Source organism: Hylobates moloch, unplaced genomic scaffold (assembly GCF_009828535.3).
Source record: "Hylobates moloch isolate HMO894 unplaced genomic scaffold, HMol_V3 SCAFFOLD_8, whole genome shotgun sequence".
NCBI lineage: Eukaryota > Metazoa > Chordata > Mammalia > Primates > Hylobatidae > Hylobates > Hylobates moloch.
The window spans coordinates 13,191,474-13,216,846 of NW_026652283.1; the positions used below are offsets into that span (position 1 = coordinate 13,191,474).

The 25,373-nt window shown below is 34.5% G+C and overlaps 1 protein-coding gene across 4 annotated transcripts in view; it reads left to right on the forward strand.

Annotated features, from left to right (window-relative positions):
* The window catches only part of ATF7IP (activating transcription factor 7 interacting protein), a 150,300-nt gene that overhangs the window by 28,828 nt on the left and 96,099 nt on the right, over nucleotides 1-25,373 (forward strand). The window contains exon 1 of one of the 4 annotated variants that reach the window (XM_032159691.2): nucleotides 14,575-14,597. The exons of the other annotated variants lie outside the window; for them this stretch is intronic. The gene's annotated coding sequence lies outside the window, so the exon portion shown is untranslated. Of the gene's footprint in view, nucleotides 1-14,574; nucleotides 14,598-25,373 lie in introns of those variants that run through there. 4 annotated transcript variants of the gene reach the window in all.

Here is a 25,373-nt window from a genome sequence, read left to right on the forward strand (position 1 = left end):
TAGTTGTAGAGTAGAATGAGGATAGTTTTAGGTAATGTGAATTATAATTTGTATTTTTAATGATTGTTAAACAGCAACCATTGAATTTACGTGGTCTGTGCCATAAGTAAGCTAAGGCTTTTGAATATCTCTGAGAGTTAAAAATATTTTTCTTGTGGTGGGGGGTGGAATTTCAGTTATATAAGAATTATAAATTGGTTTTCTTTTATTACCTGGATTTGAATTCTATTAGTATGTAGATAACTAGATATATTCTAGAACCAGTCAGTACATGTTGGGGAACGAATGGGGAGGGTTTACTCAGCAGTACTCTCCTTTAGTTTGGTCATGAAATGAGGACTGCTTTATGTAAATTGTTCTTACTGGCGCCAGCTAGCTGTAACTGCAGTCTGGCTGTGCTAGGGCAGCAAATAAAATGTGTCATGGATTTTCTGTTTGGAATGTATAAGAATTCAGCCTTTTGGACTGAAAGAACAGAGTTGATGCATTAGAATAGCAGTAGTGAGACCACAGTTGACAGTGAATATGTGAAATAGTGAGAAGCTATAAGCCTTTTAAGCTTTTAGTTCTTTTATAGGTTTATGCCTATTGATACTATTGGGTAATATGTGGGAGGTACTTAACTGCACACAGTTGCTGCAGACCTAATAGTTGGCAGCATAGAAAGCAGTACAAAGAATTCTGATTCTAGGCATTTTCACTTGAAATAGTCATTTTGAAGATATACTCTGTGTGTTCTGTGAGCTTTATTGACATATTGTCTGACGTTTTTTGGCTTTTGTGGTAAATGGGATGTATGCTGCACAAACTACCCAACAGATGTGAACCACTATTTGAAAGGAATTTTAATATGTAGCCAACCTACTGTATTCTTGTCTTTTTTTTTAATGAATATGAATCAAACAAGAAATTTAGACTCAAGAAGGCTGACCTAGAAGTCTGCATTAGCTTTTAATGTTTATACAAATGAACTAAGTAGCAGTGGTTTACAGAAGAGGAAGTCCTTTTCACAGTGTCAAGCTGCCCACAGGTAAGAGATTCAGGTCCTTTTTCGGTGACACCTACCCCCCAGGATTTATATTTTTCTCTCACCATTGGGAAGTTTTTAAAAATTTGTTTGTTTTTAGTTCTAATGAAAACAGGGTTGGTAGATCGTTTAATGTTAATATTCAGGAGATTTTGAATGCCACATTTGGATTTGGTATTTTTTAAAATGTAATTTTCGTCTTCTTAAAATTCCTTCACATTTGAATTGAAATGAACTAACAGTGGACTTCATATATGAATATTACTCATGCATACAATATGTTCATATTACATAGAAATCAGTTTTAGATCTCTTTTCATTATAGTCTGTTACTATATTCTCACTTGTAGTGACACCAACTGGTACACACAGAGAGATGACATTTTGTAACCTCACTTAAGTATAAAGTTTTAGTTTAAATTTACCACTTTGAATTCACCTTTACAAATCAGAGTGCTTATGTTTTCAAATATGGCTCATTGACATACATTAGATAATGTATATTTATACATATAACTTGGTCAAGTTTTCTACTTCCACCCTTACTCTTTCCATTTCTCTATATTTAAATTTATTATTATTTTAGTAAAGTGATTTTTAAAAGTCTAAAATGAATGTATTAATTAGGAATTCCATTAAATTTAATATTTCTTAACCTGGGTTAAAGGAACACAGCCATTTGTTATTCTTTTTTTCTATGCATGAAATATTGTATACAAAAATACAAAATTCCATTGCAATAAAAATAATCTATTACCATTGCTGTAAAGATATGAAGGTATATGCTTATAAAGAAATGCCAATATATGTGTTCATTCATATCAGTATGGCCAGAAATATATTACTGATTGTAATAATTTTTGGAGGGTGGATGTGAAGAGTTGAATAGCAGAGTAAAGTGAAGAGTGGTAGTGAGGTAGCTTAGAGTAGTGTATCAAAGAAAGGAATTATGTAAGCAGCTCTCTGCTCTTTCCCTCCCTCTTTAGAAGTCAAACAGCAGGCTCTTTCTGTAATCACAATGTTACTTTTAGGTGGGACTTCCAGTTCTCTAGTTTCTGAAAGTTTGGTCACTTACTGCTACATGGTTGTATACTTTAAAACTGGGGGCCAGCTGTGGTAGAAGCCACACTCGTGTTTCAGGGGCAGAAACTGTTCGTTCCTTGTTGCCTTTTGACAATGTTGCTTGGATTTAAAAAAAAAAGTATATATTTTATTAAAGTATAGAAACTTAACTTTTTTGTATATGTTTTATCTCAGTAAACAATTTCCCTATGATTGACAAAATTATGATAGTAGAAAGAAATCAATTTTGATTGATGTGTTTGAGGTTGAATGAGGGAGAAGGTCATGCTTCTTGGTATGGAAGACATACACATCTGAAACAGTAGGAAAAAGTTTTTCAAACTTCTCTTGTGCTATTATATTGGTTAGGGGAATGCTGGGCTGGAAAGACAGTTGAGGTGGGCTAGTTTTTACATATAGACAAAGAGAAAAAGAGTTGATAGACAAAAATAGGAATTTATTGAATGCTGTTAAAGTTGGAGGTTATAGCAAAGAAAGATGAGGGATAGTAGGACAGAGGTGTATTTTGTATATAGACAACCAAAACAAAGATAAGAGTCATGAGTATGATTACAGGCGTGGTGGCTCATGCCTGTAATCCCAGCACTTTGGGAGGCCGAGGCAGGTGAATCACCTGAGGTCAGGAGTTCGAGACCAGCCTGACTAACATGGTGAAACCCCCGTTTCTACTAAAAATACAAAAAATTAGCCAGATGTGGTGGCACGCACCTGTCATTCCAGCTACTTGGGAGGCTGAGGCAGGAGAATTGCTTGAATCCGGGAGATGGAGGTTGCAGTGAGCCAAGGTCGCACCATTGCACTCCAGCTTGGGCAACAAGAGCTAAACTCCGTCTCTAAAAAAAAACCAAAACCAAGCAAACAAAAAACCAAAACACCAAAAAAACAAAGTCATGAGGATAAAGGTATATAGTCTTTGAGGCTATTGAAGTTGAGTGTGAATGATCCAAAATTTGGAGTATAAAAATCTTTGAGTTACTAAAAAGTGTTGGGTTCCTCTTAAGAAAGAATATGTATTTAGCAAGCAATGTAGAATCTCAAAATCTTCAAAATGAAATGAACCTAAGTGGTCAGGTAGTTTCTAATATTGCACTTTGCACAGGAACCTAATGTTTGATATTCCTGACAGATAATTATCTAGTTTATACTTCATCATTTCTAATGACAGAAGGGAGAGTCTCTGTTTTCATAAGGCAGTTTCTTCTTTTGTTGGGCATCCAAACAAATTAACATTTGTTGATTTTGAGATGAAGTTGCCTTTCATTACTTTTATTTTTGCTTCTCATAGCCCCCCACTTTCTGTCTGTCTGTAGCTCTCTTTCTCTTGTATCTCTTTTACATGACAAATATGTACTATTTAAAGAAAGCTCGTTAAAATATTCTTATGTTTTCTAGGCTAAATATCAATATCCTTTATTTTTTCCCGACATTTCCTGATACAACTTACTGTTCCAGAGCGTTCTTTAGCATGGTCATCCCACAGTTATTAATAAGTCCTTCTTTATCTGTGATGCTCAAAACTAAACATAATTACTCTAAAAATTTTCCCCTTCTCCTTGGCTATCTATTTGTTCTACAGATTAATTTTGCATTAGCATTTTTGGCAGCCACCTTGAGCTGATTTTTTGAGTTTGCGTTAAGTTAAAATACCTCAGTCTTTCCCTAATATTCATTGATAAACTTTAACATACTTTAATATTTGAAACAATTGTTACCTTATGTTTTCTTAATAATTTCTAATGTTATTCATTATATTTACTATGCTTTGTCTCCATCTTCCTTGCAAGGTTTTTTTCTGTTTTAATAGTGTTTTTAAAGAACTGGCTTTTGGTTCCTTAATTGCTTGCTCATTTGTTTTCTTTCATAATTTTCTGCTTTTATTGTAATTCCATGCTTTGGGATTATACCTTTTTGCCTTTATTAATGTTTTTGAGTTTGTGTTTTTTGTTAATATATGCATTTAAGGCTATCAGTTTTAATCTGAGTATCATTTTAGCTGATTTCCCTAGGTTGTATTCTGTTAGTACTTTGTTGGTATTTTATCACTGATTTCCTCTTACATCTGAAAGTTTTTTTTTATTTATAAGGAGATAATTTTTCTATTATCTTATTGGTATATTTATTATATTATGACTACAGAATATGGCCTTGTGTTTTTTTTTTGTCTTTGAATTTAAGATTTTCTTGTCACCATATACATGGTTAATATTAATGTACATTGGCTATATTTGTGAAAAAATTATATTTTGGGTTTATTGGGTATACCATTGTATTTATTTTCCTGTTATTCTGGCATGCTAATGGGATGTTCATTCCTTATTACTTTTATTTTCTTCATCCATAGATTTATCTCTGATTGTGAATTTATTAGTTTTTTCTTGAATTATTTAAACTTGTTTTATCAATAGGACATATCTCTTTTTTTGTTCTATTACTTGATTTTCAACTTGAATTCTTTTTTATATGTCATATATAGGTTTTATATGTATACCTACCCTTTTTTGCGGTACTATTTGCCTAGCATATCATTTTCTGTCCTTCTGTTTCAACCTTTCTATGCTGTTACTCTAAGGTATGTCTCGTTTATAGTGGTGCATAGCTAATGATATTTTTGTTGTTTTACACAGCTTGAAATCCATCAGGTTTTTCCCTGATTGATAATTTTCTTTATTTTTACCCCATATTCTGCAACCTGTTAGTTTGTTAACTTACACATTGCAATTATCTGGGATAAATAACATATTTATTTTAAAGATGATTGATCCTCAGTTATTTCAGCCTGCTCAAGGGTTTTACTTGTTTTTTGGAGCTTTGCTAATTTCCTTATCTGAATTTCTTCATAGGTTCTTCTGCTGTCTGGTCTTGTACTTATATTTATATATAATCATTTTAGCAAGGATCTGCGTTCTCTGTCTTTGCTCAGAAGTAATATATTTATTTCCTCACTCTTGCTGATTGCTAGCTTTGCTAGCTATAGAATTCCACAGTGAAAATAACTTTTCCCATGAATTTTGAGGATATTGGTTTTTTTTTTAGCTTTCAGTATTGCTGATGACAAGTCTGATGCCAGTTTAATTCTTTCTCTTCTGTAGTTAAATGATACTCTAAGTTATTAATATTTCCTTATAATGATTTTGTGAAATCTTATTGCAATATGCCTAGGTGTCAAAAAACTTTATTTTGCTTGCTTTAATTTAGTTTGTTTTGGGATTCAGCAGACTTTTATTATTGGAAAACTTGTATATTTTTTCAGCTTTGCTGATTTTTTTTAAATTTTCTAATTTTTTCCCTCCTTTTTTTCTTGTTTCTTTTTTTTAGAAACTTGACTTAATTGAAAGTTGTTGCTTCTGGGTATATTTCTTATGTGTTTGTTCTTGTGGGTGTAATAGCTTCTCATACACTTAGAGGATTTTTTAATATACTATTTTAAAATGTCTTCTGTTTATTCTCCTACTAATTAGCTAGTGTTTTTTGTGGGGTTTAGCACCTGACCTTTTGTTTGAATTCTTGAATATATTCATTTTTGTATTTGAGATTTCCTGTTTTACTTTGGCTGGATGCTGATGGTTCAGGTGATTGTGAGTGGTGGGGAAGTGGTACTTGCTGCACATGGGATATGCTGATAATTTGTCTTTGGGATGGTAGCCTCCATGTCTCTCCAGGGGCATAGTGTCTATATAAGTTACTACCCTAGCTGCATTCACAAATGTCACTGCTGCCCTGGTTTAGCACTAGCATGGAAGAGAGAATGTCTGATGAACTTAACTGTTCAAATACCAATTACATGAGTGAATTTTCATGTGATGATTCACACTGGCGTATCAAGTCTAAATTGAAAGTCTGTATTTGTATCCCCTTGTCTCTGTGTAAGTGAGGTACTTTTAACTAGTTTGACATTTATCCTTTTAGTCTTTAAAATATCACTTGCATGCCTGTATACATGTTTAGATTTGTGTGTGTGTGTTTTAAAATACAATAGCATAAAACAGGAAACATTTATTGACTGCTTACCGTATCTAAGTACTTTCTATTTATTATGTCATTTAATTCCCATAACATTTCCATGAAGACAGATTTGTTGTTTCATAGATGAGGATACTGAGGTAAGGAGAAGATATATATTTTAGATAGATAACCAGGAAATAATAGGATTAATATTTAAAAAGATATGTCTGGTCCTGGTATTTGCACTATTAATTGCAAGAGTTCTGCTTTTTTGGTACGCTTGATAATATTTCTCAGAGATTTTTTTTTTAATGCCTGGGATATTAAGGGTTTTTGTTTTTGTATTTGCTGTGACAGTGCAGCACTAGGCATCTTGATATATTCCTTTGTAAAACATGTTGATACATTGTTAGATAGATACCTTAAAGGTCCTTTGCTGTGTCAAAATGATGCACAATTCCTGCTTGTTTGTCCTTAAAAATGGATGTGACAGTTAACTCTTCTGCTTATGGTACATAAGACTGCTCATTTCTGTATATTAATGCTAACCACAAGTAGTTGCCAATCTGATGTTTAAAAATGTATTTTCTCTTTTTGTTTTGCCTTTTTTTGATGATTAGGTTGAATGCCTTTTCTTATATATGTTGTTTTATGAATTGCCTGCTCACATTTCTGTATTTTTTTTCCAACTGTTGTCGTTTTCATTCACTAATAGATTTTCTTTTTTATTCTGAATACTAATCCTATATCACTATGCCATTTTTTCAAGTATTTCTCCTAACTTGTGGTTACTTGTAGTACTTTCTGTGCCTTTGAATATATTATTTTATATCTAGTGTCTTTGCTATTGTGCTTAACTGCTATTTTGATAGATTTTCCACTATTTATTTCAAAATCCATTTCTTCCTTATTTGTTTTGTTTTGTTTTTGTTTGAGACAGAGTCTTGCTCTTGTCACCCAGGCTGGAGTATAGTCACACGATCTCGGCTCACTGCAACCTCCGCCTCCTGGGTTCAAGCAATTCTCCTGCCTCAGCTTCCTGAGTAGCTGGGATTACAGGTGTCTGCCACCACGCCTGGCTAATTTTTGTAATTTTAATAGAGATGGGGTTTCGCCATGTTGGCCAGGCCGGTCTTAAACTCCTGACCTCAGGTGATCCGCCCGCCTTGGCCTCCCAAACTGCTGGGATTACAGGCGTGAGCCATCGCGCCTGGCCTTTCTTCCTTATTTGTGATGCTTCTCTGTCATAGTTACATTTTTTATTGTTTGTGTCTGTCTTTTGGATAATTATTCTGTTGTACTCTTTTTTTTTGTACTTAAGATAATAATGCGTTGTTATATGCCGTCACATCTGAGAGGGCAAACATTCTTCATTACTTTTGATTTTCAACTTTTTTCTCTGTTTTTAGCATTGCTTCACTTAGGGATTAAGTTTTGTTTTGTTTTTGATATGGAATTTCGCTGTGTTGCTCAGGCTGGAGTGTAATGGCTCTGGACTCACTGCAATCTCCACCTCCTGGGTTCAAGCAATTCTCCTGCCTCAGCCTCCCGAGTAGCTGGGATTACAGGCATCCACCACCATGCCCGGCTAATTTTTGTATTTTTAGTGGAGACAAGGTTTTACCATGTTGGCAGGCTGGTCTCTAACTCCTGACCTCGTGATCCGTTCGCCTGGGCCTCCAAAAGTGCTGGGATTACAGGCGTGAGCCACCGCGCCTGGCCTCAGAGTAAGTTTTAAAAGCTTGTCATGCTACAAAATATCTAGGTGGAATTTTCTTTTTTTTTTCTTCTTTCTGTCTGTCTGTCTGTCTTTTTGTCTTTCTCTCTTTTTCTTTTCTTTTCTTCTTTCTTGTTTTTTGAGACAGGGTCTCGTTCTGTCGCCCAGACTGGAGTGCAGTGGCATGATTATAGTTCACTACAGGCTTGACTTCTGGGGCTCAAGTGATTCTCCCACCACAGCCTCCCAGGGAGCTGGAGCCAGAGACACATGTCACCATACCTGGCTAATTCTTAAATTTGTTGTCGAGATGGGGTCTCGCTATGTTGCCCAGACTGGTCTTGAACTCCTGGGCTCAAGCAATCCTCTTGTCCCAGCTTTCCAAAGTGTTGGGATTATAGGCGTGAGCCACCATGCCTGGCTATAGTTACTTTTAAAAATTCTCCTTTTTTTTCTTTTGTCACCTCCCTGACAATACTTCTAATAAATTTTATCCAGGAAGAATTGATTTTTTTTTACATTGAGTCTTAGCTCTATTATTTCATAAGACAGCTCTAATATGTCATGTAAGTGTTTCTAGATACATTTTTCTTGCCATTTTGATTTTTTTTTTTTTTGAGACAGAGTCTCCCTCTGTCACCCTGGCTGAAGTGAAGTGGCACAGTGTTGGCTCACTGCAACCTCTGCCTCCTGGGTTCAAGCGATTCTCCTGCCTCCGCTTCCTGAGTAGCTGGGATTCTATCATGCCTGGCTAATGTTTTGTATTTTTAATAGAGACGGAGTTTCCCCATGTTGTCCAGGCTGGTCTTGAACTTGTGAGCTTAGGTGATCCACCCACCTCACCCTTCCAAAGTACTAGGGTTACAGTCATGAGCCACAGCGCCTGGCCTGAATGTTTTCTTTAATGTATCTTCTGACTCCTATTTGAGCTTTTACTGCTTTGCTCAGGATTTTCACAACGTATTGGATATAGTATGCATACCCTTTGTTTTGTGTTTAAGAGAAATGTCTGTGGTGTTTTATTACTATGGTGTTTTTTTGTGTTTAAGAGAAATATCTGTAGTATATTATTATGGAATTTCTTGTTAGTTTGAAGTGATCTTTATCAGCTTAAGGAATGATTTTTATGTTCTTAATTTTTATTTTTATCAGTGAATGATTGTTGAAACATTTAGTGTCTTTTCAATTTCTGTTAAGAAATTAGTTAATTTTTGTTTACCCCTTTGATGTTGTCAATAAATTTCCTAATATGCTTTAAAAATCATTAGAGGTGTTTAAAATGGAAAAACAGTGCAGTTTAGGATAGAGACGTTAATCTCATCTTTTAGTAGTTAACCAGGAATATGGGGATAAAGGAATTTGAAGAAAATGTATAGTTTCTTGCCTCCTGGCCTCAATGATCTAACATAGTCACAGTCAGGCTCCACAAACTGCTCTTCTAGTCTCTCTAAGCACTGTTCTTTGCACAGTATATTTATTGAATTGATTGTTGTGCTGTTAACAGTGAGGTGGCTGATCGAATTTTTTTCTGTTTACCAGTTAAATGGCTTCAGACTCCTTATGTCAACAGTAGAAAAGATGATTAAAATTTAGAAGAGAAATATGGTATTTGGAAATGCCAAAATAAGGTCCTAGATCTGCATTTGTGAACCCTCGAAAAGAGCTTAGTTATATGTACTTGGTGGCTTACTGCATTTATCACTGAATTTCCTTGGAATTTTTCTCCCCTGCTTCTCTCTCTCCACCTCCTCCTTTTTATTTTTTTTTTTTAATTCTGGAGGCTCTAGGCTCAGTTAAATATTTTCATGTGGCAGAGAGCCAGATTTCCAATAGCCCTGAACTCAGCATGCTGCTGTTGCTTAGCAACTACTTGTGAAGTCTTGTGGCTATAACTGAATTATAAATAGGGTTATGAGCAGAAGTGCAGTTGAAATTGAGATTGGAAAGAAAGGCATACCCTTTTTTTCCTCATCTCACTTGAATTTGAGTGATTTTTTTTTTTTTAAATGCAGAGTCAGTTTTCAGAAATCTGGCTCATAAAGATTGGTAATACTAACCCTATCAGGAAGACAATATGGGCATCTTTGTAATTACACATTTGGAAGCTTTTTTTTTTTTCTTTTCAGGGCTAAACAGTCTATAATGGAGACGTGGTAGTTCATGGAAACTGGAGAACAGAACTTCTAATTTTCATGGTCATACATGTAGAAAAATATCCATGCATTGTATTACTGCTGTATTTATCTTCCACATTTACATTAAAATCAACATACAGGAACACTTGATTAGATTATGTTCTTGTACTTTTCATCACATCATTTCTTTAGAGTGGCTTAAAAATTGTCCTATAATCATGACCACAGTCATTTGATGAATATTGAATGCATGAGTAAATCAACCTATCTTTATTATTGCTTAAACAGTACATTTTAAAGTACACTTTATTAAAATGTTATCAGCAAAAAACCTGAAAGGTTCTTTAAGGTCTTCTGATTTAATTTCCTTATATTTCACATGGAAAGCTTTAGACCTAAGGATGTTAAATGATTTGCCTAAGATACGTCACACCCTGGTGTGTGTATGTATATGTGTGTTTGTTTTTTTTGCATTGGTCTTTCTGTTACATATTTCACAACTCTCTTTTTTTTTGCAGTCATGTTTCATCAGTTTACACAAAATTTAATTGAATTCTGTAATTTATTAAAAAATGTACAACTTAGTAACAAACACAACTTATATGAACAGGTTTAGTTGAGAGCAGAAGACCATAGGTATCAGTCAATATATTTGTAGAATGGATGGATAACATTGGCTTATTTGATATGATGATTAGGAGGTTAAGAGAGTTTCCAAAATATAGAATTTTTGGTCAGAACTCTACAGATTTTTTTCAGGTTCTAAAAGATGAAACTAAGTGGCAATTCTTGGTTTTGGATAACTCTGTGCTTTCTTAAAATATATTAAACTTTTGTTAATAGCTTTTAACAGCCCATCCTATGAAACTAAGTCGATTGCAGACATTTGCCAGAAACAAGTAGACTGTATTCTTAGGCATTGTTGCTAGGAAAAATTTAGAGTGGAAATGTAATTTTTTCTTTTGCTGCCATTGGAGGTGCTGGTTCATTCTTTGTTGTATGCCCAGTAGTAGAGATGTTGCTATCAAAACTGTAAGTTTCTTTGAAAGGTTTAACTGAAGAAAGATGTAGAATTATAAATAGAATTGGCTGGAAAATTTGTGATAAAAAATAATTTTAATTAGATCTACAAAGAGTGATAACCAGCAATATTGCTCTGCTATAGAAGATAAATAGTTGGTACAAAGAGGAATTTGAATTTCCTCCATAATATGGAAGAGGATTAAGGGTCTTTTTTCTTTCATCTTTTTTTTTTTTTTTTTTTTGGTGTCAGGATCTCACTCTGTGGCCCAGGCTGAAGTGCAGTGGCACAATCATGGCTCACTATGACCTTGACCTCCCGGGCTCAAGTGATTCTCCCACCTCAGCCTCCTGAGTAGCTAGGACCACAGGTGTGCACCACCACACCCTGCTAATTTTTAATTTTTTTTTGTTGAGACAGGGTCTCACTATGTTGTCCAGGCTCATCTTGAACTTCTGGCCTCAAGCAGTCTTCCTACCTCAGCCTCCTGAAGTGCTGGGATTATAGGCGTGAGCCACTGCACCCAGACATCTCAGCTGCCACTTAAAACTCCTGTGGGTTTTTAGTAGGGCAGGTGGAAAAGAAGAGGAATAAGATAGAGATCCAGGGTGAAGTTCCTGGAACTCTTTAGTTGCTATACTAATGTTCTAAGGTGCCTTGATTATTCAATTTCCCTCAAATTTGGATTGGTATGTGATGTGTAACTGCTTTGAATAATGTTTTGCAAGCATCATGCCTTCTTGGCTTTTCTGGAAACAAAACTGGCCAGTATAAGCAAAAATTATTTGAAAAGCATTAAAACTAATTTAATAAAATATAAAATTCCAAGACACGTTTAAAGTGATATTTGATATATGGGATTATTAAATGTTCTCACTTGTAGTGCTTTATTTTTTTATTTTTTGAGATGGAGTCTCGCTTTGTTGCCCAGGTGGAGTGCAGTGGTGTGATGTCAGCTCACTGCAACCTCAGCCTCCTGGGTTCAAGTGATTCTCCTGCCTCAGCCTTCTGAGTAGCTGGGACTACAGATGTCTGCCACCACGCCTGGCTGATTGCTGTATTTTTAGTAGAGTCGGGGTTTCGCCATGTTGGCCAGGCTGGTGTCGAACACCCAACCCCATGTGATCCACCTGCCTTAGCCTTGCAAAGTGCTGGGATTACAGGCGAGAGCCACCACGCCTGGCCTGTAGTGCTTTATTAACAAAATCTGATATGTTTGTGATATACTCTTTCACTAATTGTGACTCATAGGTTTGTTAATATTGCTTTCCTTGCAATGAGGATAATAGTATAAGTTAAGAAGAACTATTTTAAGATATTTTAGATATATATATATAATTGTGGTTAAATTTTGGATATCTGTTGCATATGAATGTAACATTTAAAAAAAAAATAAAATAAGCTAAGCTACTTTTCATGTAGACCAGTGTTTAAAATAACACTTTTTATGGGTTTTTTTTTGTTGTTGTTGTTGCTGTTGTTTTTTTTTATGAGATGGAGTCTCACTCTTTCGCCCAGACTGTAGTGCAATGGCGTGATCTCACCTCACTGCCACCACGCCCGGCTGACTTTTTGTGTTTTTAGTAGAGACAGGGTTTTAGCATCTTGGCCAGGCTGGTCTTGAACTCCTGACATTGTGATCCACCCACCTCAGCCTCCCAAAGTGCTAGGATTACAGGCGTGAGCCACCATATCCGGACAGTGTTTTTAAAAGCTTGGTTAAATTTCATTTTAAAATCTAACCACCGTTACATATTCGGTTAAAAAGAGCCTCAGTCGGTGGATTACTCGTATAATTTTTACCCTTCCTCCAGTGGAGCTTTTGTTACTTAAAATGGTTCTATGTTCCTGTATGTTTTAAAGGCATTGTTTCTAATCTTTATTTCATGACTAAAATAAGTCCTCTACATATAATTTTTTTAAATTTTTATTTATTTATTTATTTATTTTTTTGAGACGGAGTCTTGCTCTGTCGCCCAGGCTGGAGTGCAGTGGCGCAATGTCGGCTCACTGCAAGCTCCGCCTCCCGGGTTCACGCCATTCTCCTGCCTCAGCCTCTCCGTGTAGCTGGGACTACAGGCGCCCGCCACCACGCCCGGCTAATTTTTTGTATTTTTTAGTAGAGACGGGGTTTCACCGTGGTCTCGATCTCCTGACCTCGTGATCCGCCCGCCTCGGCCTCCCAAAGTGCTGGGATTACAAGCATGAGCCACTGCGCCCGGCCATAATTTTTATATTAAGTGTTTAGGCTTTCGTAGTGTCAAATATATGAATTCATTTTGCATTTTGGATAACAAGTAGTGACCAAAGAAAACATTTTAAAATTAATTTCTCACTTCATCAAAACACACTACTGGATGGTTTGATATAAGAAATGCATAGAACAAGTACACTAATAAATAGCATTGGTTTTAACATGACTTGGCTGTCAAACCAGCCATTCATTTCAGCAACTGTAATTTAAATTCTTGAAATTAAAAGGTTTTTTTTTCTTTTTGTTTTCTCTTTCCTATTTATTTATCTATTTTTTGGTTTGGTTTGGTTTGGTTGTTTCCTACTGATCTGTAATCCTCTTCATGATGTTATATTAGACTACACATTGTTTGCCATCTTTAGGAATTAAAATCCACTCCATAAGAAATTTGTACTTTACAGAGAGACATGCCTATTAAGCATTATTAGGTTGGAAAGGTAGAATGATGAAATGCATTCTGTTATCTGGGTAAAGGAGTAAGAAATTTCAAGTATTGTCAACTTTAACATTACTCCACTTTAGGCAAAATTGAAAAATCAAAAATAGCGGTGTTGTACAGATTATTTATGTGCATGGTTAACTTTTACTTGACACAATCATAAGATAATTTGTTTTTCTAACTGATAGAAATTATTTTAACTTAATTGAGAAAATAATTATTGAATGCCTACTGTGTATAAGACACTACTGTTTGTGGAAAGAAGTTTGTGTTAAAAAAAGTATAAGGCATACTTCGTACGTTATTTTGAAGTCTGCTTTGGTAAGTTATTTAAGCTTTGTATTTTTAATACATATTAAACAGTTTTTTTAACCAACAAATCTGATTGACTCATAAAATTGCAGAAAAAAAGTGCCAGGAAAAATGCAGTACTGTTTAGAATTTGAGATTTTAGAGAACCTTTAATGTATTAGGACTGTGATTCAAGTGTTTTATGATTCTCCTGTAAATAGAAAACACTTAAATATATAGGTATTGATGTACACACACACACACACACACACACACACACACACACACACACAAATATATGGACAATGGCATGTTTCTTGAAAGTGGCCCATTTATTTAGCTTTACATTGATTTCTTTAATGGGCACCTAATAAGTAAAGATGTCAAGTTAATATTTTAGGTGATGAAATGCAAGACACATATTTTTTTCCAAGAAAATACAGTGTTTTTGCTGGAAGTTTTGCTTTTATATTCGCATCTATTCTAAGATTCCTGCTAGCATATTGTTTCTATTTTTAGGCTGTTGCCAGGCAGATTTAAAATTTCTTATGGCTGTCTAATTTCTATCTTCCTGATTGGTTACATGATGCTGCTTTTATTAGCCAACCACAGTGACTATGCAAATCGTATTTCAGTTTCTGTTGCTGTGAAAGAACTGATAAGATGGCTGCAGGGGGCTCCCTTTGGGGTATGCTTTTTATTTTAAAGAGGGTTTTCATCAATATGTAGTAAGAAGCAAAGATAGATTTCTTTTAAAGGGGCATTTTATTTTTGAAATGGGAAATCAAACTAAGCAAGCTTTATAGAAGGCTGAAAAATGCCTCTCTTGTGTATTTGATTAATTTTAATGCTGCTCTGTTTTGCCTCTATTAGGCAACTTATAAGTGGGTATATTTTATTACTTTTTGTATGTAAACATGCCAGCATGCTAGTTTACAAGTCTGTTAAAATGTTCTAGATTATCGTCTTTGCTTTCTAAAAGAATAGTTTTTTTCATGTAGGAATTATTTTAGATGTCAGTTATGTGTGTATAGCGCATCATTCTTTTAGCCAATACTTAATTGTATTCTATGTTCTCAACACTACGTAGTTCACTAATATACTAGAATACTTCATTTTTTTGTTCTTTTGTAAAATGATCTCAGAAGCACATCATCATGATATCAGCATATTTAAGATGTTTTCTAATATCAAAGCTTTGGACACTTAAAATGTATTAATTTTTCCTGAGATTTGACAGAGATTAAAATTTGAAAGAAGTAGTAATTTTATACTACTCGATAAAAAATGTCAAAGTGTTCCATTAAACAATACATAAATGTAGTATTAGAGTCCATTTATAATAAAAATTTCTAAAAGGATACCTTCAGAGCATTGGCAAGTACAGAGAATGGTGGCAGAACACGCCATATGAATAAAAACAATATTGATAAAGTGTGACAAAGCCATATGTAATAACATCAGAAAGTTCAAGAAGTATACCTCATTTAAAAACATTTATCATCATTAATTACATATAAGGCCTTTTGTTATAGTACCATTTTATAATAAAAGAATGTTTCTGTTTCACTTAAGACTTTCTAGTCTTTCTGGTAAATGATAGTTAATTGAATTTTCTGTGTGCAGAAGACTTTATTAATATTTGCTCCTGGAGGGGTCACCTGTGTCATGCTTAGTACTGCTTTGTCTTTTCTTTTTTGTTTTTAAATATCTTGTGTGGGTATTTTATGCCCATTACTGCAATCGTGTGAGATGAGCATACTGTAGAATTATGTACCATTTAGGACAGGGAAAAAGAGTAATGAGCTCATCCAAGATGAGGACATAAGAGAACAAGGCTGTTGCTATTTTACACATACTGCCTTTTACCACCAGTATAATCACAGATACACTTGTTGGCTTAAAAATGTGAACGCTCTAGAGTATAAACCAACACTCAATTCTCTTGGTATAGTTGTTCTGTCCATGTTGGAAGTGTGACCCAGTAAAGGGGTTTAGGTTAAAAATAAATGAAAAACACTCAACTGAAGTTCTGCTATTTTTTTAAAATATCTAGTTTATTGAGATACAATTCAGATGTCATACAATTCACCTGTTTAAGTGTATAATTCAGTGGTTTTCAGCATATTCACAGAGTCGTGTAATCACCACAATCAATATTTGAACATTTTTATTACCCTATAAAGAAATCCTGCACCTTTTAGCAGCCAACCCTTATTTCCTCCCAAGCCCTCCAACCCTAGGCAATTGGTAAGCCACTTTCTGTCTGTATAGATTTGCCTATTCTGGACATTTCATATACAGTAGTCCCCCCTTCTCCACAGTTTTGTTTTCTGTGGTTTTAGCTCTCTGTAGTCAACTGTGGGTAATATTAAGTGGAAGAATTTCAGAAATAAATAATTCATAAGTTTTAAATTTGGCACCGTTCTAAGTAGTGTGATGAAATCTCATGCCATTCTCTTCTGTCCTACCTAGGATATGAACCATCCCTTTGTCCAGTATGTCCAGCGTATCTACACTGTAGATGCTACCCACCCATTAGTCATTTAGGAGATGTCTGGGTTATTAGATCTGTGCTGGTATCACAATGTTTGTCTTAAAGTCACCCTTAATTTACTTAATAACAGCTTCAACGTGCAAGAGTAGGGATGCTGGCAATTTGGATATGCCAAAGACAAGCTGTAAAGTGCTTCCTTTAAGTGAAAAGGTAAAGTTGACTTAATAAAGGAAAGAAAAAGAATCATATGCTGAGGTTGCTAAGATCTATAGTAAGAACTATCTTATACTTCTGTGAAACGAACAGTATATTGTTATAATTGTTCTATTTTATTATTATTGTCAATCTCTTACTGTTCTTAATTTATAAGTTAAATGTTATGTATGTATGTATAGGAAAAAACATAGTATATATAAGGTTCAGTACTATCCAGTTTCAGGCATTCACTGGGTGTTTGGGAATGTATCTTCTGTGGATAAGGGGGGAATACCGTAAATGGAATCATTCAGTATGTGGTCTTTTCTGACTGGCTTCTCTCACTCAGCATGTTTTCAAAGTTTATGCATGTAGTAGCAGGTACAGTACTTCATTCCCTTTATGGCTGAATGATATTCTATTGTATGGATATACCACATTTTATTTATCCATTCATTAGTCACAGGGCATTTAGGTTGTTTCCAGTTTTGGGCCATTATGCGTAGTGCTTCTATAAAGCATTTGTGTACAAGTTTTTGTGTGGACGTATGTTTTCATTTCTCTTGGGTATATACCTAGGAATGGAATTACTGGATCGTATGGCAACTCTGTATTTCACATATTGTGGAACTGCCTGTTTTCCAAAGCAGCTGCACCTTTTTGCAATCCCACCAGCATTGTATGAAGGTTCCAATTTATCCATATCCTTGCCAATACTCGTTATTCTTGTTGATTATAGCTGTCCTGGTGTGTGTGAGATGTTATCTCGTTGTGGTTTTGACTTGCATTTCGCTGATGACTAATGACGTTTACTGCCTGTGAACTATTGGCTTATAAAAGCCATAGCATTAGGAGAAAAACCTAATGTAGGTGACGGGTTGATGGGTGCAGCAAACCACCATGGCACGTGTATACCTATGTAACAAAACTGCACGTTCTGTACATGTACCTCAGAACTTAAAGTATAATAATAATTAAAAAAAAAACAGAAAAAGAAAAAAAAAGCTTTTTGTGGAAATGCCTTTAAGTCCTTTGCTCATTTTAAAATGGAGTTATTTGGTGTTTTATTATTGAATTGTAACAGTTTTTATATACTCAAGATACAAGTCTCGTATTGAGTATATGGTTTGCAAGTATTTTCGTCCATTGTGTAAATTGTGTTTTCACTTTCTTAGTGGTTTCCTTTGCAGCACGAACCGTTGTAATTTTGATGAAGTTCAGTTAAACTTTTTTTTTTTTTTCCTTCTTCTTTTGTTGCTGCTTCTCTTTGGATCCTATCTAAGAAACCATTGCCTGTTCCAAATTTATGAAGATTTATGTCTGTGTTTCCTTTTAAGATTTAGTTATAGCTCTTAAATTTAGGTCTTTCATTTATAGGAGTTAATTTTTGTATAAGGCAAGAAATAGGAGTCCAACTTCATTCTTTTGCATGTGGCTATCCAGTTTTTCCAACACTCTTTGTTTAAAATACTATTCTTCCCCCATTGAATGGTCTTGTAACTCTTTTCTAAGACAATTTACTGTAAAAGTGAGGGTTTATTTCCGTTCCAAAATATATCCTAAGGATACACCTGTCATTTTACTAGTAGTGTCACACTGTCTAGGTTACTGTAGCTTTGTAATAACTTTTGAAAATGCAAAGTATGAGTTCTCCAAGTTTGTTTTTCTTCTTCAAGATTGTTTTGGTTGTTCTGGGACCTTTACATTTTCATATTAATTTTAGGATCAGCTTATCAGCGTCTGCAAAGAAAATAGCTAGGATTTTGATAGAGATTGTTTTGAACCTGTAGCTTAATTTGAAGAGTGTTGACATCTTAAGGATTCGGGTCTTTTTTTTGATTCATGAGTATGGAACGTCTTTTTTTTTTTTATTATACTTTAGGGTTTTAGGGTACATGTGCACAATGTGCAGGTTTGTTACATATGTATCCATGTGCCATGTTGATTTCCTGCACCCATTAACTCGTCATTTAGCATTAGGTGTATCTCCTAATGCTGTCCCTCCCCCCTCCCCCCACCCCACAACAGTCCCCGGAGTGTGATGTTCCCCTTCCTGTGTCCATGAGTTCTCATTGTTCAATTCCCACCTATGAGTGAGAACATGCGGTGTTTGGTTTTTTGTCCTTGCGATAGTTTACTGAGAATGATGTTTTCCAGTTTCATCCATGTCCCTACAAAGGACACGAACTCATCATTTTTTATGGCTGCATAGTATTCCATGGTGTATATGTGCCACATTTTCTTAATCCAGGAACATCTTTCATTTATTTATGTCTTTAATTTATTCAATAGTATTTTATAGTTTTCAGAATATTAAGTTTTGTACTTCTTTGGCAAAATTAATTTTTGATATTACTCTAAATGAGATTGTTTTATTTTTGGATCATTTGTTTCAAGGGTAGAGAAATGCAATAGATTTTTATATGTTAATCTTATTATAGTGAACTTTGTTGAACTCTTATTCTAATAAATTTTTAGTTGATTTCTTACTATTTTCTGTATACAAGATTTTATTATCTGTAAATAAAAATAGTTCTTTCTTTTTTTTTCAAGTTGTATGACTTTTGGCTGGGTGTGGTGGCTCATGCCTGTAATCTCAGCACTTTGGGTGGCCAAGGCAGGTGGATCACCTGAGCTTGGCAGTTTGAGACCAGCCTGGCCAACATGGTGAAACCCCATCCCTACTAAAAATACAAAAATTAGCCAGGCTTGGTGGTTCACGCCTGTAATTCTAGCTACTAAGGAGGCTGAGGCCTGAGAATCACTTGAACCCGGGTGGCAGAGGCTACAGTGATCTGAGATTGTGCCAGTGCACCCCAGCCTAGGTGACAGAGACCATGTCTCAAAAAACAAACAAACAAAAAGTTGTTTAACTTTTATTTCATTTTCTTGCCTAATTCTCCTGACTAGAAATGGTGAGGGCAGATATCTTTTCTTGTTCTGATCTTAGGGTGAAAGATTTCAGTCTTTGACCATTAAGTATGACAGCTGTGGATTTTTCCTTGGTGCCCTTTATCAGGTTGAGGAAATCCTCTTCTATTCTTAGTTGGTTGAGTGAATTCTGCTCTTAATTGCTATGTTAAATTAAAGATGAGATAATTTAATACTTAGAAAGCTGCTGGTAATACTCTTGTAGCTAATATGTGAAGCAGTCAGCAGGCTGGTGAAATTGGGGAGAGAGTCTACTCTCAGGTCTCATTTACTGAGTAGATAGGTTTTACCAGTGATCTTAAATGGCATCTCCATTTTCAAAGAGATAAAGAAGACAATTGCTGAACATTCTATTAAAATGGTACCAAAACTTAAATGATGAAATGCATAAGATGGGTTCCTGTGCTGAAGAAAACAACTTGGTACTGAATTGGGTGTCTGCTTTACCTTACCAAGTTAAAATTACTATCTGTGTGATTATTGATAGTAGTATAATTATTGATTTATTAATTCCCATGATATATAAAGTTGAAATTATATAAATTATCACATAAACTAATGAGAAAAGGATATGTTTTGTTATAGTGTCTGACATATATTGTTCCTCGATAAGCATCAATTTCTTTTTCTCCTTTCAAGGTGTGTAATAAAAGGAGTTTTTTTCAAGGTGTTAATAAAAGGCAGAATTTATAAGGCATGGTTGGGAATAATAAACATCAAATTCAAGATTATGCTTATCTTTGCATTTAGGAGTCAAGGATGGAGAAGGAGGAGTAAGCTGTTGTGTTGTACAGGGCACTTTATTTTTCTTTCATAATGAAAAATTATATGTGTCAGTATAGCTAAAACTTGAGCTAGAATGGAACTTAGCAAGCATCTACCCTAACCTCTTCAGTTTTACAGTTGAGGAAACTGAACTCCAGAGAGTTAAATTGATTTATTCTATGGTGGTTGTATACTAATGTTAGAACATGGAATAGAACCTAGTTTTGTTAGTTCAGAAGTCTTTTTGTTATGCCAAGCTTTTTAGAATATGTGTATTTTAAAGTGTGATAGTTTGCATGATATTTTATAATTATACTTCTTTACAGCAAGAGGATTATATGTCCTTACCTTTTGCCATGTGACATGAGGTGTTTCCCCTTGGGAGATTTTTACTTCCCATGCCCTTAATGACTAATTTGGTTTTAGCCAATGGAATGTGAATGAAAGTAATGTACACCATGTCTAAGCAAAAGCTTTAAAATAAGCTTGTCCTGCCCAGGGCCCACAGGCTGCATACAACCCAGGGCTGTTTTGAATGTAGCCCAACACAAATTCGTAAACTTTCTTAAAACATTATGAAATCTTTTTTTTCAGCTCATCTGCTATCGTTAGTATATTTTATGTGTGACTCAAGACAATTCTTTCATTGTGGCCCAGAGAAGCCAAAAGTTTGGACACCCCTGCTAAAAGCTATTGTATACTGTATATCTCTGTCATCTTGGTCTTTTACCTCTGCCACAAGGCCTAGATGGGGTGAGGGGTGCTGTTCCTTCAGCCTGGTGTCCTAGAATGAAAAAGTATACAGTTATTGGCCAGTGAAATTTTATTGTTGTTGTTGCTGCATTATCATCTAGTAAAAGATGACTAACACAGAAAGTTAGCTGTCCAGCTTTTCTCTTTAGGTTGGGTTAATAAGAAAAGTAAGAGTTATTTCCTGGCATTTGAAGGATTTACATCTTTCAGCTCCTCATACCTCATTCTGGGTGTTTTACTTCACCCAAACAAAATGTGAAAAGTACGTTTGGACAAATGATTTCTACTGCTGGTTATTTATTTATTTTTTTAATGAGACCTGGTCTTGCTGTGTTGCCCAGGTTGGTCTCTACCCTTTAGGCTCAAGCAGTCCACTGCCTCAGCCTCCCAAGTAGCTGAGATTACAAGTATGTGCCACTGCTCTCAGCTCTGGACAAATGATTTCTTAAATTCCTGTGGAGATAAATACAAGACCTTCTATAACTTCACTCCTTATCTGTATAGGGATAGTAGAGTTTGGCAAGCTAGTGAGTAGGGCCTTGATGGAAAATTGGCCAATTTTCTAAGGGGGTGTAATTTGCTCTATGTATTCTAAAATGGCATTTGTTGGATCAGGTCATTTAATTTTATTTTGCCCATGTAACACAATGATCCCAAAAATTGACTTGGAGAAGTAATTTTAAGGTATCTTATGTTTTTATCATGTGGACCATTCCAAAATTTCTGAAAACATAGCATTGAATGCAACAAGAAATTAGATTGTAGTGACAATTCTGGCTTTGATGTAACCAAAATTTTAAGGACATGATTTACTCCTGCCTTGTCTAGGGAATTGTTGGTAACCTTGTCTAGGGAATTGTTGGTAAAGCAAACTCCCTATTTCCTTTGTGGTTGGTTATTTTTTACAATTTAGTTTGGGGATATTGCATTCCACATTTTGGTTGGTGACAGGCAGAGGGGTTAATTTGTGAAAGTGTCAAATGTTATGATCACTCGATAACTTACTCAACTGAGTTTATGAGTATTTGACAAACAGATTTCACCACTTACTGTTTTTTTTTTTCTTTAAGATGGCAGGATAGCTAGTGACAGTTATTTTATACCAGTTGAGAGAACCGTAGCTAACAATGCAACAGTATAACATCTGTTTACATAGCCTTTATGTTATACTGGGTATTATAAGTAATTTAAAGATGATTTAAAGTATACAACAATATGTGCATAGGTTATATGCAAATACTACACTACTTTATATAAGTGACTTGAACATTGTCAGATTTCGTTATCTATAGGGAGTCCTGAGATCCGTCTCCCACAAATACTGATGGACATGGTATTTAAAATAAAAATTTTAAAATCTGTATACTAAATTTGAGCAGATAAGTATCAAAGTGAGTGAACAGATTCACTAGTCTATTTAATGGACAGTAAGCAGTAAAGCAGATTATTAGCATCTGTTGTGCAACCCACTATTCTTTATCATTTTATTTTTAAGAGTATTGCAAATTCTCAAGCAAAATTTAGAAGTATAAAATAAAATCATAACAGTTTTCAACTGAGAATGGGATTCTTAAAGAATCTAATAGCAGAGTTTCATTTCTAAAGAGGTTAGAAATTATCAGCATAAAGTGATTATTTAATATTTAATTCAGGCATTTAATGAAAATAAACTTGAATTAAAATTATTTTCAGTAGAAAAATGAATGAAATTTTCATTCAGAAAAATGTTGTACTGTCAGGCAACAGCATGAATATAATTGGAATGCCTTTGTCAAAGATAGAAATGCCATGTCCACTTAAAAGGTTTTGCTTGATGCTTTCTAAGCTTTTGCTTTAGTTTTATTTTAAAGTATACTTCATCAGATATTCATTACTTTGAATTAATACAGCATTTGTTTTGTCTATGTGTTGTATATGCTTTTTGACCCAACAATCGTGGTACTTAGTTAAGTCTGTTCTTGGAAAGCAGTACAGACCCTAGTTTATTTAATCAAAGAAACTCTACCATAGACCTGGTTTTCGAACAGAGCATCTAGAGTTATATTCCTAATGTTTCCATTTCATTGTTCACCTTGATTTTCACATCCTTTGCATTTTTAATAGAGCACTTGCCCTCATCTGCTTCCCTTGTTGCTGGGCAAGGTTTGTGACACTGATGTCTGATTGGTTTTAGATTGTTTCGGCTTTGAGCCAATCAGACAGTGAATTTCAGTTCTCTCACAGGACTGAAACATTGAAGCAGCTGTTGATATATTTTTCCTGTGGGGAGATTATATAAACTAAGAGTATGGCTGCAGCAAGCTCCCTCTTGGGTATGTTTGAAAAATTACAAGGTTCTTCTGTAAGGAAGGGGGGAAATGAGGTTTATTTTTAAAACTTGGTTATTAAGAACACCTAATAAGTAGTGAATTTGAGAAAAAAAATTCTGATAACAAATTTTCCATTTTTATTTTATAATCCTATGTTTAAAGAACTATGGAATGGTATAATATAATAAAAATGTCTTTAATTTTCATGAGTATTTACTTTGTAATCCACACATTTGTTTTATAATAAAGCTTTGAAAGGACATCTCATATGACCTTTTGTAACTTGCTGCGAAAGGCAGTTAAGGAGAAAAGGATGTAGTAATTGTACTTATACCACTTAATATAGGTTGTCCAGAATCAGACATTTAGATTTCATTAGATGAATTAAACTAAGTCAGTTCAGTGCAGTAGACAGCACAACACTTCATAATACTATCCCTAGTAATCCTTTGGGTCCAGAATACTATTAATTTTTGGAATCGGAAATCTGTAACAATAGTGGTAGATGGGTATGAAAATTTTTTTTTTTACTTGTCTGGATTTAAGGTTTTGCTAGATTTATATATATTATATATATGGTCTATGGAATTTTTAAAAAGAAATTTACATTTGAATGTTGCATTGTATAGAAAAATATGTTCTTATGTATATTGTCCATATTTGACTTATTCCTCAGGTAGGAAATTAATTGATATTAATGTATATTTCTTGAAATGTTTATGGATATTTATTAAAGCAAATAGCATAAAAGATGTAAATCTTATTCATTTATGTGTGTGGTATATTTAATGCATGTTACGTGGATTTTATGTAAACTGTTCTAGATTACTTATTTCAAACAAAGAACCACACTTAAGTATTGCAGATACAGCTTTTGTTTAACTATGTTTTTCTGACCTTATTGTCTGTCTCCTGTTGCTGGGCAAGAATCAGAATGCTGGCTGCTGATTGGTTGAGTTTGTGAGCAGCTCTTGAACAGCCATTTAAATTCTTGAGCTTTTTGAGCAGGCAGATTGTAGGCTAAGACATAACAGCTTCCCTTTGTTGTTTCATTGCTATGATCTCTTGCTAGAAAGAAGTGGGTGGAGGGGGATGAAGCAGAGAAGAGAGTAATGTTTTCATTTAAAGAAGAAGCTCGTTGGGCTTTCCTTAAAAATATTTTAAAAATAATTTACCAAAAATTTGAAAAAAAAATTTCCAAGTCAGAGAGACGTATTTGCAGGTAACATACCCTTCTCTGGTTATTTAAATATAAATTCCTGTAGAAAAAGGTTTTATTAGTGATATTATTTTCCCAGAGTTCTTGAATATACAGAGACTTAAAAAACATTATTTTGACTCTCTTCCTCATGAAAAAAATACTTTCAGGAGAAACTAGTTCATCATGTTTTGCAGTTACTTTTAGACATGGCAGACTTCTTCTGCCGTAAAGTACCAATGCTTTTTTCTGTGAAAATAAATTACAGTCATGTGAAAGCTTTCTGATTTGAGTTGCCACCTAAAATATTAACATTTATTTTATAGAATAGTTTTATGAATGGCATCTTAGTTCTAGATGACAGTACCAAAATGATCCTTGGAAGTGTTTTGCACTGGTATTACAGCCCTGGAAACTTGTTTGCAGGTAACACACCCTTCTCTAATGTGTATCTTTCTCAAATATGCTTTGCTAATGCAAAATACATTTCTAAAAGCAGACTGCTGATTGGTTTGTAGAGATATGGCTGAACTAGTTTGAACTAATTGTTCGTGTTACTTCCTTATTGCTTTGTCTGTTTTTTTATTATATTTAGAACCCATAAGATCTGGTAAATGGCTGTAGTGTGCTCCCTTGTGGGTATGGATGGTAGTTATTCTATAATTCTTTTTAGAGTGCTTTATTATTACTGAAGTTCATGACAATTTTATTGATAAAACCAACTTTTCTTAACTTATATATTTTTATTAAATATTATTTGGTGGTGGCAATTTAATATTAACTGTGAGGTGAGGTTTACATGTTGGATTTTCCAAT